Source organism: Pristis pectinata, chromosome 13 (genome assembly GCF_009764475.1).
Source record: "Pristis pectinata isolate sPriPec2 chromosome 13, sPriPec2.1.pri, whole genome shotgun sequence".
NCBI lineage: Eukaryota > Metazoa > Chordata > Chondrichthyes > Rhinopristiformes > Pristidae > Pristis > Pristis pectinata.
Genome location: NC_067417.1, coordinates 27,864,602 through 27,880,172, shown reverse-complemented (window position 1 = coordinate 27,880,172; position 15,571 = coordinate 27,864,602). Strand labels below are relative to the sequence as shown.

The 15,571-nt window shown below is 42.7% G+C and overlaps 2 protein-coding genes across 5 annotated transcripts in view; one reads left to right on the top strand and one right to left on the bottom strand.

Annotated features, from left to right (window-relative positions):
• The window catches only part of LOC127577539 (protein C19orf12 homolog), a 42,931-nt gene that overhangs the window by 14,572 nt on the left and 12,788 nt on the right, over positions 1–15,571 (bottom strand). The window lies entirely within an intron of this gene.
• The window catches only part of si:ch211-260e23.9 (uncharacterized protein LOC555795 homolog), a 40,698-nt gene continuing 35,947 nt past the window's right edge, over positions 10,821–15,571 (top strand). For all 4 annotated transcript variants that reach the window (XM_052028790.1, XM_052028791.1, XM_052028792.1 and 1 more), the window contains exon 1: positions 10,821–11,038. The gene's annotated coding sequence lies outside the window, so the exon portion shown is untranslated. The remainder of the gene's footprint in view (positions 11,039–15,571) is intronic.

Below are 15,571 nucleotides of genomic sequence, written 5' to 3'. Positions count from 1 at the left end.
GCTCTACCAGGACAGGCCTACATGTGGATCTTGGGTTGGAGATAGAAGTGGATGGTTCAGGACTGGGGCATCACCAGGTTGGAGGCTGTGGATGGTAGATCTCCTGATGAACTGAGACCTGTACCAGTGTGGGAGACCACAGCCTGATGTTGGTTGGTGGGATCACGATCCAGAGGGAGGGATGAGGATGTGTCTGAGAGCCGACAAATTGAGGAATGGCCCCTGACCTGAAATGTTCACTGGTTTTTCTTTCCGCAGATGCTGCTTGACTGGCTGAGTTCTTACAGCATTTTCTGCCTTTGTTTGAAGCCTAGAGGTTTGGGGAGAGAATTCCAGGCTTTCGGGCACAAAGCACAGGAAGATAGAAGGCCATCCGGCCCCTCATGCCTAGCCCGCCGGTCAGTATGATCATGGCTGACCTGTCCCAATTCTCCCCTGTGCCAGTTCCCTATGACCCGCAGTTGCCCGATCCACCTCCTCTTTGAATACCTCCAATGACCTACCTTCCAAGGGAGAGAATTGTGAGCTGAGAGCAGCTGAAGGATGGCTACAGATAGCAGTGGGGTGATTACAACCAGGGCTATGGAAATGGCCGGCCAGGAAGACAGGAGCACAGAGATCTGGGAGGGTTGTCCAGCCGGGAGGAAGTGTGTCCAGAAGCTCCAGGCATTCCCACAGAGGAGAGGGTTCCAGAACAGTTTATGTAATTCACTGCACAAAAAAATCAGCTGTCTCTCTGAGAAAAACAACCTTCCAGACCTGCTAAATGTTTATTTTTGCACAGTTTGGGACAACTGCGGAAGAGTAAGTAATAATTTAGGGAGCCAGGTATAAAGATTTAACAGCCGAGGTAGCTGGTCGCCATATTCACGAACTCATGAGACATGTTACCCAAATGCCAGTGTGGTTTAATTGATGTTACTGTTGTCTCGGCTGCTTGTTTAACATTTAGATTGTCAACCATTCATACCTGTCCAGCAGTCACCAGGAATGAAAGATTAAAGATGCAGCAACAAATATGGTGATTCATTTCCTCATTTCCTTTGGACCATTTCATTTCACCTGATTAGCACTTTACCTCCTGTCCCTAATGATGACTGCCCAAGGAAATTCATTTGTTGCATTAAAATCTGCACTAGCAGCTTCACTGGTGACTTTTATATAAATTAGGAGGCACGCTGTTCAAATCTGTTAAACCATCCATTGCTTGTCACAAATGTTCACTTTCACTCCCTTCACCTCATTGTAAAGGCTTTTAAAGGCAGTTATCTTCTGCTGTATCATCATCAGGCTAATCCATGGATGACATTGATTTTGGTCTTTTATCCAGGTCATAAACAGTATTTTTTCATCTCACTTTTAACCTAGTCCTCCAATTATTATCATTGATTTCATGTTTGCTATTTTCTTTACGTTTCAGAATTTGTGCACTGATTCTGAAATTACTTGAGTTAAACTGAAAGGATATTTTTTTCATTTTTTATCTGTTTTTTGTTTTTTTCCACATGCATTTTGTTATTTTACTCATTTTTAATGTAGCTTGTTTCTTCATTGCTTGAGTGGCAATCAGCTTTTAATGAAATGTTGATTCTGGGTTTTACAAGACTGCTATTTTACACCCCCTTGTGGTCAGCTATAATATAACAGCATGTTTCTTTGAGACAATAATTTTGCTGCAGTGAATTTGATTTCTGTGGTTCTTTTTCTGGCCTGAAGTGTATATAAACTGCAGTATTGGAAATCAACAACCATCACAATGTAGAATTTAGGAGGGAGAATGAAGACAGTGCTGCACACAAGGCCAAGTCATGTCCACACTGACTTTAAGTCAGCCCCGTGGTGTATTTCAGAAGCTTGCACTACTCACGATGCCAATTGCTGTTCTAACAGCGTTTCAGTTTAGTTTTCATTGTGATTTATTCCTGTATATTGGACTAAAGAGTAAGTTTTCAGCTCAGTCTTCTTAGTGGTTACTGATTATATAGTAGATCCCCTATCTCATCGTCATCTGTCAATGATTACCATATCCATGTTTTGTTTTCCTTTCTCCAAAGCATAACTTGTGCATTCCTCCTTATTCTTAAAAGACCAATAAACAGTTACACAGATCTTCATTTTCAGATAGACCAATGGCAATAATTGATGTACTTATTAAATAAAACTAACAGAAGGATACATCTTTTTCTAACTGGTGTTAGAAGTGTTTTTGATGGACTATGGAAAATACTTAATGGGCCATGTCATTGATTTCAAAACTTTCCTTTGACATTGCAAGTATACTCTGACAAAGCTAAACAAGCACTTGGCTGAGACATCTGGAACATCCTTGAAAGTCAGCAGCTAAAACGGGATATTTAAAATAGGATGAACTGCCTGAACGCATTATGATGGAAATATTACAGTGGCAAAGACCTATATTTGTGTATGAAGAATGATTTGTAAGCTAATGAATGGATCCCAATGGTGAAAAGACAAAAAAGATGAGAGGTGAGATAATGAGCCTTTTTATGGAAGGACATGAATTAAATAGTGATGAAAGTACGAAAGCAAATAGAAGAATATAATGTTGAGGTATTGTAGGATCACAAGCAGAAATGTTTTGGCGAATGACTTAAGACATTATTCTCAGTAAAACCTATGGTAATCAACTTCCCAACATTTACATTCCTCTCTTCTGGATTTATTTCTGGATTTGTTTTTAATATCTATATACACAATGAGAGGAGAGATAATGAATAAATATTTACTTTTAACTATTCTATTTGTGGCTATTTTTCTTCGGCTTATGTAAAATCATGCTTGTAAAATCTAAAATCCACCAATAAAAAAATTAAAATACCTGTTTCAAATGTTGTTACAACATTCTTTCTCAGAATTGTACTTCCTCTGAACACCAAATTCAAATTTGATGATGCATTCGACACATAACGCAATACAGTTCAACACAGTTGCTTCTGTAAATGTCATTTGAAAATGCGATGATGCATTAGAATATGATCTCAATAACAACGTATGCTGCCTTCTGTGCAAATCTCTCTCTGTAATTCATACAGATGGTAAAGCAGGAAAGTAAACATGCATGTCCAGCAGGCAGTGTAAAAGAATATATTTCAGCTGGGTTTTAGCAACATAACTGAAATACTGAATTGTTATGTGACATTATTATTTGAATGAACTTAAATATTACTCCATCATATTTCACATTTCATGGTATTTAGTACATCTTTATGAATTTAAGAATGTATCCATATCAACTACAGTTGATTTCTTAAGGATGGAGTGATGAGACAATCATGGAAATTAATAGCATAAAAAGAGTCCATTCCACTTATGATGCCCAGCAAAAATACTTACTCTATTCCAGCTTCACAATTCTTGTAGGCCACAGCACCATGGGTGCTCACCCAAGTACTTTTTAAATGTTTTCCACCTACACCTTTTCAGGCAGTGAATTCAAGACCCTGGCCACGATTTAGGAGAACATGTTGTGTTTTACCTCATCTTTAAAACCTTAATCAGTTACCTTAAATACTTGTCCCCTATTGACTTTCGATCCTTCCACCTATTTAGACCTCTCCTAATCTCCCCTCACCTATCTCCATCCTAAAGAACACAACCCTATTTTAGCCAATCTTTGCTTATAACTGAGATTCCCCAGTCCTGGCAACATTCTTGTGTATCTTCTCTGCACCCTCTCTGGTGCATCCACTAAATGGAGTTGTGTGTTCAGCAATGGGATGATGGGAATTTCTCAAGAGTGGGCATTCTGTGTGCCAAGGGAACAAGGTGTTAAATAATCCAAAGCAAATAGCAACAATAAATAAATTTAAAGCTATGTAATTTAAAATTAACCAACTGCAGGACTACTAAGAGCAAAATCTTGTATTTAAATAACAGCTTTATGTCCAAAAGACATGCAGAAAAAGTAACAGACATAAAATTTGCATTGATCCACAGAGAGATCTGTCAGCTCAGGTGGCCAAAATCTTGGTTAAAGAAGTAGATTTTAATAAGTGCCTTAAAGGGAGAGAGCAAGGAAGGAAGTTTGAAGGAGAAAATTCCAGATTAGGAACCAGGATAACTTGATTACAGACCACAATCCTTTGCATCCACTTTCAATAAAGAAGCAAAAGGTGCTGATAACATCCTTAAGGAAGAGAAATAGGAGAAAATCAGTATAAATACAAAGAAGGTGATTAAAAAGTTGACTGCCTAAAGTAGAACTGAGAGGCATCTTAAGATGATTGAAGGAAATAAGGAGGCAAAGTACAGAAACTGTGGGCATGTTTTTCCAAAGGTGCAAGAGGACTGGAAGTTTACAAATATAATAATCCAGCTTTTTTTAATAATAGAGGGAAAATAGACAAACACAGCAGCTAAAGACTAGTCAGTCAATGATAAGAAACATTCAGAAACATTGACCCAGGGCAAAATTAAGCGGCACATGAAGAATGGTTAATAAGTGACAGCCAGTGAAAATTTGCTGAAGGCGAATCATGTTTGACTACTTTGTTTGAATTCTTTGATGAAGATAGAAGGGGTGTTAATGAGAGTAATGCTGCTGATGTATATATGGATTTTCAAAGGGCTTTTGATGAAGTTCCACAATAGACCCATTGGAAAAATTGAAGATATGGCTTTGAAGGGTAATAGCTATACTTGATGAAATTAGCCACAGGGGGAGAAATGGTGAATGAATGCTGTTCACACTGGAGGAGGAATGTAGCAATGTCCTTCTGGGAGCATTGTTGGGACTTCTACTCTTTCTGAGATAGTTCCCTGGGAATGGATATATTTGGCACATTCTCAAAGTCTGATGATAACACTAAACTTGGAAAATTAATAATTTGTGAGGAAGATAATAAGAGGCTGTAGGCAGTTAGACAATTGGTAGACAAAATGTAACTGAGAAGTATGGGACATTTTGGTAAGAAGGCTGAGGAGAGTCTTCAATGAAGTGCAGGGATAAGAAGACAAGGGGAGCATGTACATATGTCTGGGTGGAAATAGCACCAGCTGGAAGGTTGTTAAAAGACGTGCAGGATCCATGATTTATAAATAAAGACAAACAATATAAAAGCAAGGAAGTAGTGCCAAGCATTTATAAAAAACTGGTGAGGCTCCAGTTGGACTATTTTACTCTGGTCTGAGCACCACACTTTAGGAAAAGCCTCAAGACCATGGCTGATCCCTGGAGTGACTGGAGAAACTGGGCTTGTTCTCCTCAGAACAAACCAGATAAAGGCAGATTTCAAAGTCATATTGCAGTTTTGATCGAGTGAGTAATCCAGAAAGATTATTAACCCTTTTGATGTAGGGTAACTGCAGTGACTAGTGGAGTACCACAGGGATCACTACTTGGGCCCAGGTTATTCACGATGTACGTCTTTTATTTAGATGCGGGAACCAAATGTAATATTTCTAAATATGTTGATGACACTAATCTGTGGGGGCGGGGGGGGGGGGTGGAATGTGAGTACTGAGAAAGGTGCAAAGAGGCTTTGAGGCAATGTAGACAATTGAATGAGTGGGCAAATACATGGCAAATACAGTATAATATAGATACTGTGAAGTTATATACTTCAGTAGGAAAAAAAATGAAAAGCAGAGCATTATTTAAATGATGATGTATTGAGAAATGTTGTACACCAGTCACTAAAGTCACTAACATGTAGATGTGGCCAACAGTAAAGAAGGCAAATGGTATGCTGGCCATCATTGCTAGAATGTTTTGAGTTACAATTATACAGGGTCTTGGTGAGATCATACCTTTAGCATTATTTACGCTTTTGGTCTCTTTATCTAAGAAAGGATATATTTACCACAGAGGGAGTGGCATTACTGATTCCTAGGATGACAGGATTGTGGAAAGGTTGGGTGAATTAGGTCCAAATTCTCTAGAGTTTAGAAGGAGAGGGGATTTCACTGTAAAGTATAAAATTCTGACAAGGCTTGAGAGACTGGATTCAGGGAGGAAACTTCTCCCGGCTGGGGGATCTAGAACAAGGTGCACTGTCTCAGGATGTGGGGCTAAGATGTTTAGGGGTGAGATGCGGTGAAATTTCTACACTCAAGATTGTGAACCTGTGGTATCCTCTATCACAGATGATGGTGGAGGCCAAGACATTGAATATATTTAACAATAAGGCAGACAGATTTCTAGACACAAAAGGCTTCAAGAAGTATGGGAGAATGGGACTGAGATAGAGGATCTGACGAGAGCATAATGAATGGCAGAGCAGGCTCAAAGGGCCAAGTGGCCTACCTCTGCTGTTATTTTTCTATGTTTCTGTGTTTCTGCCAAAAGAACCAGAGGTAATAAGAGATAAAAAAGAATGGAGTGTTGTGATGAGCAAGAATGCAGGGTCTGAAAAACTGGTGGAAGCAAATTCTACAACTTTTGCAAGGGACTTGGACAAATACTCAAACTAGAAAGATTTGTAGGGCTACGGTGGCTTGAGATCTCGCCTCTCCACTCTCAGCCCTGATGCAGGGTTTCGACCCAAAACATCAACAATTCCTTTTCTCCTGCAGATGCTGCTCGACCCACTGAGTTCCTCCAGCAGATTGTTTGTTACTCCAGATTCCAGCATCTGCAGTTTTTTGTGTCTCCATGCAAAATAAGACATGGCCGTAATATCAGCTATGGAAACTTATACCTCCATTAGATGGAACAGAGTTTATTCATTATGTGTAAAGTCAAGACAAAAGCATTTCACACTGGAGGAGGATTAAGGGTCCATGCTATTGTAGAGCAGGAGGTGCAGTAACAGGTTTGACAGCATGGAGAATGCAGCTGGGGCAAAAACCAACAAGTGCACCACTGCCAGATGGTCTGCAGTTCCACCCATCAGCCTTTCTTCCTAAACAAGTTTTGAGATTATTCAATCTCCTTTCATATCAGCTTTTCCTATTGTTTTACTTCCTTCCGCACCCACCTCTTGTTTGATTTGTTTACATTAGGTAGTTTGTTCTATTGTAATTTGACCAGAGTCATAGAGACATACAGCACAGAAACAGAGCATTTGGCACACCGTATCTATGCTGAACATCAAGTACCTATCTAAACCAATCCAATTTATCAGCATTTGGTCCATAGCCTACAATGCCTTGGCGATTCAAATACTCGTCCAGATGTTTCTTCAATGTTGTGAGAGTACCTGCCTTGACCATTTCTCAGGCAGTGCAACCACCCTCTGGGTAAATAAATTCTTCCTCAGATTCTCTCTTTCTCCTCACAAATCTGACTCATCTGCGATCAGGAGCAGTTTATTATTATCTACCCTATCTATGCCTCTCATAATTTTGTAAACCTCTGTCCGGTCTCCCCTCAGCCTCCTGAACTCCAAGGAAGACAAGACCTATCCACTTTCTCTTCCTAACTGAAACATTCCATCCCAGGCAACATCCTGGTGAATCACCTCTGCATCCTCTCCAGTGCAATCCTGTCCTTCCTATAGTGTGGCGACCATAACTGCACACAATACTCCAGCTATGGCCTAACCAATGTCCTAGAAAGTTGTACCAAGACCTCCTTGCCATTATATACTATACCCTGGCTAATGAAGGCAAGTATCACATATGCCTTCTTTACTGGGCTATCTACCTGTACCACCACTTCTGAGGATTTTTGGACTTGTACCCATTTATCCTCTATGCTCTAACCCTAGCATCCATGGTATACATCCGACACTTACTTGGCTCCCCAAAATGAATTACTTCATACTTATCATGATTAAATTCCATTGGCCATTTCCCTGCCCAGCTTACCAGCTATCAATACCATTCTACAGCCTGACTACCTTCCTCATGGTCACAACACCATTAATTTTCGTGTCATCTGCAAACATTAGTCACGCCTCCTGGAATCACATCTAAGTCACTAATGTATATAAACAAATATTATACCACAGGGATAGGTGTGGTACACTGGAGACACAAGAGACTACAGATGCTGGAATTTGGAACAAAAAGCAAGCTGCTGGAGAACCGCAGTGGGTCAGGCTGCATCTGTGGAGGGAAATGGGCAGTCGACGTTTCGGGTCGAAGCCCTTCATCAGGACTGGGCCTGTGGTAGACTATTTGTCACAGGCTTCCAATCACAGCAGCAACCCTCTGCCTCCTATTACTGAGTAAATCTGGATCCAGTTTGCCAACTTGCCCTGAATCCCATGGGCTCGAACCTTTTGAACTAACCTTCCATGTGGAACCTTGTCAAAGGCCTTACTGAAGTCCATGTAAAACACATCGATCACAATGTCCTCATCAATACATTTGGTCACCTCTTCAAAAAACTTAATTAATTAGTCAGACAGGATCTCCCACTAACAAATCTATCCCTGGTCAATCCCTGCCCTTACAAGTGTAGATTAATTCTGTCCATCAGAATATTTTACAATAATTTCCCAACCACCGGTGTTAGACTAACTGGCCTATAATTACCTGGCTTCTCCCAGCTTATCCCCACTGCCCTTTTTGAATGGAGGTACCACATTTGCTGTCTTGCAGTCTTCTGACACCTCAGCTGTGACCAGTGAAGATTTAAATATTTCCATCAAGGCCCCCACAATCTCACCCCCCCCCCCACCCCCCTTGCCCTTGCCTCCCACAGCAGTTTAGGGTCCATCTCATCAGACTCTGGGGATTTATCCACCTTTATGCACACTAAGACATTTAATATCTTAACATGCTCTAGAATTTCACTGTCCCAACAGAAATCTTCAGTTACAATATTTTTCTCTTTAGTGAACTCTAATTCTGTGAACGTCAGTAATGGCAATCTCTTCCCTACCTGAATGTTGCTGTAAGTGTTGTGTCCAGGCTCCATTTTGAGCTCTTATCTCTGCCTTCACTCTTTAAGACTTTCAAGTGTTACATTGAGAGATGGGATTTCAAGCCCTCAGCAGCTCACATAACAGAACCCAGTACCAGCCTTGCTGATCAAATTTAGTTTTCTCTAATTGTTTGTGAGTGTCGCCGGCAAGTTCAGCATTTATTTCCCATCCTTAATTGTCCATGGAAAGGTGGTGGTGGTGTGCCACCTTCTTGAACCATTGCTTTCCATATGCTGAAGGTGCTGTTAGGAAGGGAGGTCCAGGGTTTTGACAAACAAAGAATGAAGATATATTTCCATAGCAGGATAGTGTGTGAACTGGTGTGTATGAACCTGCTGTCCTTGTATTTTGATGTGATACAGCTGGAGGTTTGTGTGACACAGTGATACAGTTAGTAGAGCCACTGCTTTGCAGTGCCAGAGACCTGAGTTCAATCTTGACGTTGGCCGTTGTCTGTGTGGAGTTTGCACGTTCTCCTTGTGATCGTGTGGGGTTCCTCCCATATCCCAAAGACATGCAGGTTAATTGGCCACTGGGATTTGACAATGCCGTTGATTTGCCACTGCCATGCCCAGTGTGATGGTGAGTGTCAGAACCTGGGGGGTGGGGGGGTGGTGGTGGGGGGGAGTCGATGAGAATGTGGGGAGAATAAAAAATGGGTGGTTGGTGGTCATCCTGTGCTGTATCTATCTATCACTCTGAGATGCTGAGACCAAGGCAAGTACCTGCAGTGCACGTTGTAGCTGCCTTGTCCTGGATGGTGTTGAGTTTCTAAATGTTGCTAGAGCTACACTCATCTAGTTCACAGAAAAGTGTGATGAAGTCACATCCCTGACCCGTGCCTTGTAGATGGAGGAATGTCTTTGGGGTGCCAGAGGGCAAGTCATTTTCAGTAGGATACCCAGTCTATGATCTGCTCTTGTAGTCATGGAATTTATATGGCTGGTCCAGTGAAGGTTCTGATTAACAGTGATCACCTGCCACCCTCCTGCCCCACTCAGCACCACACACACCCACACTCCCTGCAGAATGTTAATGTTCAGCTATTTGGCAATGGTAATGTTTTTGGATATCAAGGGATGGTGGGTGGACTCGCTTTTGTTGGAAAAGGCCATTTCCTGACTCTTGTGTTACTTGGCACTTGTCAGTACATGCCTGAATGTTCTTCAGGTCTTGCTGCATGTGGGCACAGACATGAACGCGGTGCAATCATTGGCAAATAACACATCTGATCTTATGATGCAAGTAAGGCTGGGCTTAGACACTATCCTGATGAACTCTGGCTGTGATATCGTGTGGCTGAGATGATTGGCCTTCAACACCACCCACTACCTTCCTGGTCTGAGCCCACCGTGAGGGCTTTCCCTGGATCTCCACTGACTTCATGTTCACTTCGGTTCCTTGAAGCCACACCTGGTGAAAGGTCAGCCACTCTCACCTCCACACTTGAGTTCTGCTTTTGTGTGGCTGCTGGTACCCCAGCCAAGAGGAGGCCTGGAGCCAGCTGATCCTGACAAGGCATGAACTGAGCCTCGGTGAGTGGGTCCTACAGTCATCGAGTCCCAGAGCCAGACATCACTGAAACACGTCCTTTGGCCCAAATCATCCATGCTGACCAAGGTGCCTACCTGAGCTAGTCCTATTTGCCTGCGTTTAGCCCATATCCCTCTGAACTCTTCCTATCCAATGTGCCTGTCCAAGTGTCTTTTAAAGGTTATAATTGTACGTTGTTATAGTCACTGATGAGTAAAGCGGCCATTGAAAATACTTAATCATAAAAACAGGCAGAGGAAATCCAGGAAAGGGACAGTCTTTTTGTTTGGAAAGCCAGCACTCGGTTTTTTAAACGACGGAGGTATGTTTGCATGTGCCCCGTTGTGTAACGCTCACCGCTGCGTCCAAATATGTCCAGAGCCCATCACGTGGAGCAGCGGCCGCACTGAGAAAGGACGTGGCTTGCACCGGGGAAGGGAATGGGAGAAACAGATGGCAATTCATTGGTTCAAGCAGCTGGGGCCAGAGCCGGGAGAGTGGTGGTGGAGTAGGAGGAGGCTGGGCTGCCGTGGAAATCGCAGTGCGCACACACAGATGATCAGAATACTGTACACAGGAGACGGCGGCGGTTTATCGACAAGTTCGCCTTTGGATTAATGTCACCGTAAGGCACAAATCTCTGCATTCGTCAACAGACGCCGGGGTACAAGGTACACTTCTGTTTAATAACTTTGGTACACTTTTTTCTTTATTTTGGAAAGTTCTATTTAAACTGCAGTAACAACTGTTATCTGGGCTTGGGTTACAGCTTTCCACACCTAATCATCACTTGTGATGCAACACCCCGAAATAGTTACGTTAAGATGGTTTGCTCCTTACAGTTTATTCGTAGCATGTTGTTTTCTCCGGGAATATAGTTTCAGGATGACGTTGCGTGTGGGACCGCATATTGTTTGGAGTTGGAGCATGTTCAGGCAGATCCTAAAGTCCGACCTGCGCTTCAGGGGTCACCCAGAGCGGAGCCATTTCCCAGACCAGGTTGGGATTTTCAAGATGTCATGTTTTGCAAAGGAAAAGCTGGCAGAATATAGAGACGTCTGAACATCTGATGGTGTGTGTTACTGTTTGTATATAAAATCAGTTCCACGGTGAAGATGCATGCATGCCTTCATTGGTCAGAGCACTGAGTACAAGGGTTGGGATGTCCTATTACAGCTGAACGAGACGTTGGTGAGAATGCAGTTGGAGGATTTCGTGCAGTTCTGGTCACCCAGCTACGGGAAGGATGTCACTAAACTGGAGAGGGTGCTGAAAAGATTCACGGGGATGTTACCAGGACTGGAGGGCTTGAGTTATAAGGAGAGGCTGGATAGGCTGGGACTTTCTTCCCTGGAGTGTGGGAGGTTAAAGGGGTGACATTATGGAGGTGTATAAAATCATGAGCAGCATAGATAAGGTGGATGGTCACAGTTTTGTTTTCCATGGTAGGGGATTCTGAAACTAGAGGTCACAGGTTTAAGGTGAGAGGGGAATGAGTTAAAGAGGACCTGAGGGGCAGGTTTTCCATGCAGAGGGCAATGGATATGTGGAACGAACTGCCAGAGGAAGTGGTAGAGGTGGGTACAATTACAATGTTCAAAAGACATTTGGACGGGTACATGGGTGGGAAAGGTTTAGAGGGATATGGGGAAAACATATAGGCAAGTGGAATGAGCTCAAGTAGGCTACATGGTTGGCATGGACAAGTTGGACCGAAGGGCCTGTTTCATGCTGTATGACACTATAATTCTATGCTACTTGCTGTTGGACTGTTGGAGTGACTGTTGATGACCTTTAACCTGTTCAGTGTCAGTTCTGGCCATTCAAAATTGCTGAAATACTCTTGAATGGTTCACAGTTTAACAATGATTAGATTCTAGGAATTCTAATCTGATAAAGTTGACAGTTTAAAAATGTTTGAGCATCTTATTGAACCTTTAAAAAAAGGCTGTTTTGATAAGGAATCCATTCAACTAGAGAGATTACAGAACTTGAGATCCTTCCAACCAACCACACTTCAGACCTAGACACAGAGGAAATTCTGCAGGTGCTGGATGTACCTGGAGCAATACACAAAAAGTGCTGGAGGAACTCAGCAGGTCAGGCAGCATCCTTGGAGGGAAATAAACAGTCAACGTTTCGGGCTGAGACCCTTCATTAGGACTGAGTCTGACCTGCTGAGTTCTTCAAGCACTTTTTGTGTAACACTTCAGAGCTAAGTTTAATCTGAATCCAGGAACTGTGTTTCCATTCACCGTTAAGATCTGAAATCAAAAAGCAGAGGGTAAAAAAAACCTGCAGATGCTGGAAATCTGAAATAACAATGGAAACGCTCAGCAGGTCAAGCAGTAACTGTGGAGAGAGATGACCTTGCACTAGAACTGGGAAAAGTTACAAATCAAACATGTTTTACGCTGCAGACATGGGGAGGGGGAAGAGGACAAAGTTTGGAGACCAGGAGAAACTGAAAGGCTCAAATGGTAGTCATACCGCTGAGAGGGTGGTGAAAGCTTGTTAATCACAGCTGATCTTCCTGGAAGACACGTAAAGATAAGGTGATAAATGAAGGCAGAGGGAAAAAGTGCTGGAACCATGTGTGACAAAATACGAATAGCTGGAAATGTGAAATAAAAGAGAATGCTAAAATCATCCAGCAAGTCCCCCTCTCCTCCCACCCGGAGCAAGGTAGGGTTTACCATGACTTCTCCATCCTCCACATCCTGCATAATTTCTGCCACCTTTGACGATGCCATCACTGACACACACCTCCCCTCCTCTTCCCTTTCAGCATACTGAAGGAAGATTCACACGTTCACCCCCACCAATACTCACTTTCCTTCTTGGGGCCGTTTCCCGTTCAACCACAGGAGACACAGCTCCTGCTATTTTACCTCTTCCCCTCCTTTCATCCAGGAACCCACCATTCCTTCCAGGTGAAGCTGCAATTCATTTGCACTTCCAGTTTAGTCTACGGCATTCATTCCTCATGCTGTGGTTGCCTCTACATTGGAGAAACCAAACACGGATTGGGTGATGAGATTGCAGAGCACCTCCATTCAGTCTGCAAGGGTGGCCCTGAGCTTGCCGTTGCCTGTCACTGTACCTCTCTGTCCCAATGCCACTCTGATCTCTCTGTCTTTGGCCTATTTTGCTGATCTGACCTAAGATCAAGGAACAGTATTTGTTTAGGCATCTTAGCATTCAGATATCAATACTGAATTGAACTGTTTCAGATAACCAAACTTTCCTTTGTTTGGGACTGGCCATTTCTAATAAAAAGTCATTAATCTCGAACAGCAACACAGTTTTTCTTTCTCCACAGATACTGCTTGACCTATTGGGTATTTCCGGCACCCATTTTAATTTCATATGTCCAGCATCTCCACAGTTCTGTATCTCACAGTTCCAGCTTTGTTTGCTCTTTTCCCTTCTCATTCAGCTCCTTCTCTTTACATTGCCTACAGACAGGTCAGGTGTTACTACAAACCTATACCCCCCTCTATCATCTGGTAGCACCAGCTGTAGTGTCCACCTGTCTCTCAGGCTCCAGCACAGACCTTTCCATTGTTCTTTCCATCTCTTCACCTTCCTGCAGCTTAAAACATGGTGAAAGATTACTGGCCTGTAACTTTGTTTCTCTCTCCCCAGACGCTGCCTGACTTGCTGGGTGTTTCCAGAATTTGCTGCATTTATTTCAGACTCAAAATAACCTGTGTATTAATTTACTAATTAGTTCTTTTTGTAACTAAACAGAAAATAAAACCAGTTGCATCTGAAGGAAATGACAGTTCACAATGATAAGTATTTGTAAAATTCAAAGCAAAAATGAGTTATAAAGATGATAATTATGAAATTTAAACTTATTCAAAATGTTTCTCTGCAGCTTCTGAGCGTCAGTGCATCAGTTCTCATACTTGACCCCTCCAATGTAAACAGAATGTATACACATGAAAGGCTATTTCCAGTATAAAATACTACAATAACCGAGAGCTGACCTGTGACTAGGAACTCACCACATGTGAGTGTCTACATATGTATTCTTCTGATAGGAGCAAGTGTAGATCTGCGTAATGCACACATTCAGCACCAAATTCCTTATTTCAGCGACAGTCGCCCTGCCTTTTCACCTCATCTCTGTCTTCTTCCAATGTTTTTAATTCTCAGCCCCATCCAAACACTTCAGTGCCACAAATCCTGAGTTAATAACACCAGATAACTGAGAAGGATTTTCTTGATAGGTGAGATTTCTTCTATTCCACTGTTTTTAGCTCCAATAATAAATGCACCATTTAAAAAGAGCATTAAGCTTCCCGCTGATGTCCAGTAGTGGAGCAGGTCACCTAGCCTGTGGCCTGGGCTTCCACACTCGCCTGCAGAGGGCTGCATGAGCTGATCCTTGCACCTAACAGGCTCAGAGTACAAGTACGCTTCAGGCGTCCTATCCTCAGGCCCCGGCTGCAGAAAACTGACATTCATTGATGGCTGTCTGTTGGTAAAGACCATTGATTTGTTTTTGAATTTCTCTAATGGATAGAAATATTTAAAAACTTTATTTACCTGTCAACAATAATTTAAACTTTTAATAATTAATTCTAATAAGTAAAATAAATAACAAAGCCGCACTTATGTTGTATCACTGGGTCAGTGACCCCCGTCCAGTTCCTACACCAGCCAGCCATGGTATAAAGCGGGGGCAGGATGCAACGTGCATCAGGACCCTCCTCAGCACATTGCTACTCTGCCACCGGACTCAACGGAGGGTTCTACGGTGGAGCAGACTGTCGCACTGGCGTCTGACCCTTCCCCTCCCAGACTTCCATCTGTCATTGCACTTACACGGAAGTGCGAGATGGGCTGAGACACAAATGGCTGATTGTCGGTGGTTCCCTTCACAGCCACTGGCCACCAGCCAGTTCAACCCAGCACATGCCATACTCTGTGGAGTCTGTGACTCTTTCTGCTGTTCGATTAAAGTGCGAAAGGTCATGCATTCCTGCACTAATTGCCAAGGTTTCTTAAAGTAACATTTCATTCAAACTTATGACATTCAGAGATTCTTATTTTGAAAATCCTCTATCGTCTGCAGAATCATATAGTCACGGACTGGATACAGCAGGAGGTCTTCTTGCCCTTCGAGTTGAAATTGGCTCTGTGCAACCAGTCCCACTCCCCTGCTCTTGCCCCCTAGCCCTGTCAAATTCTTT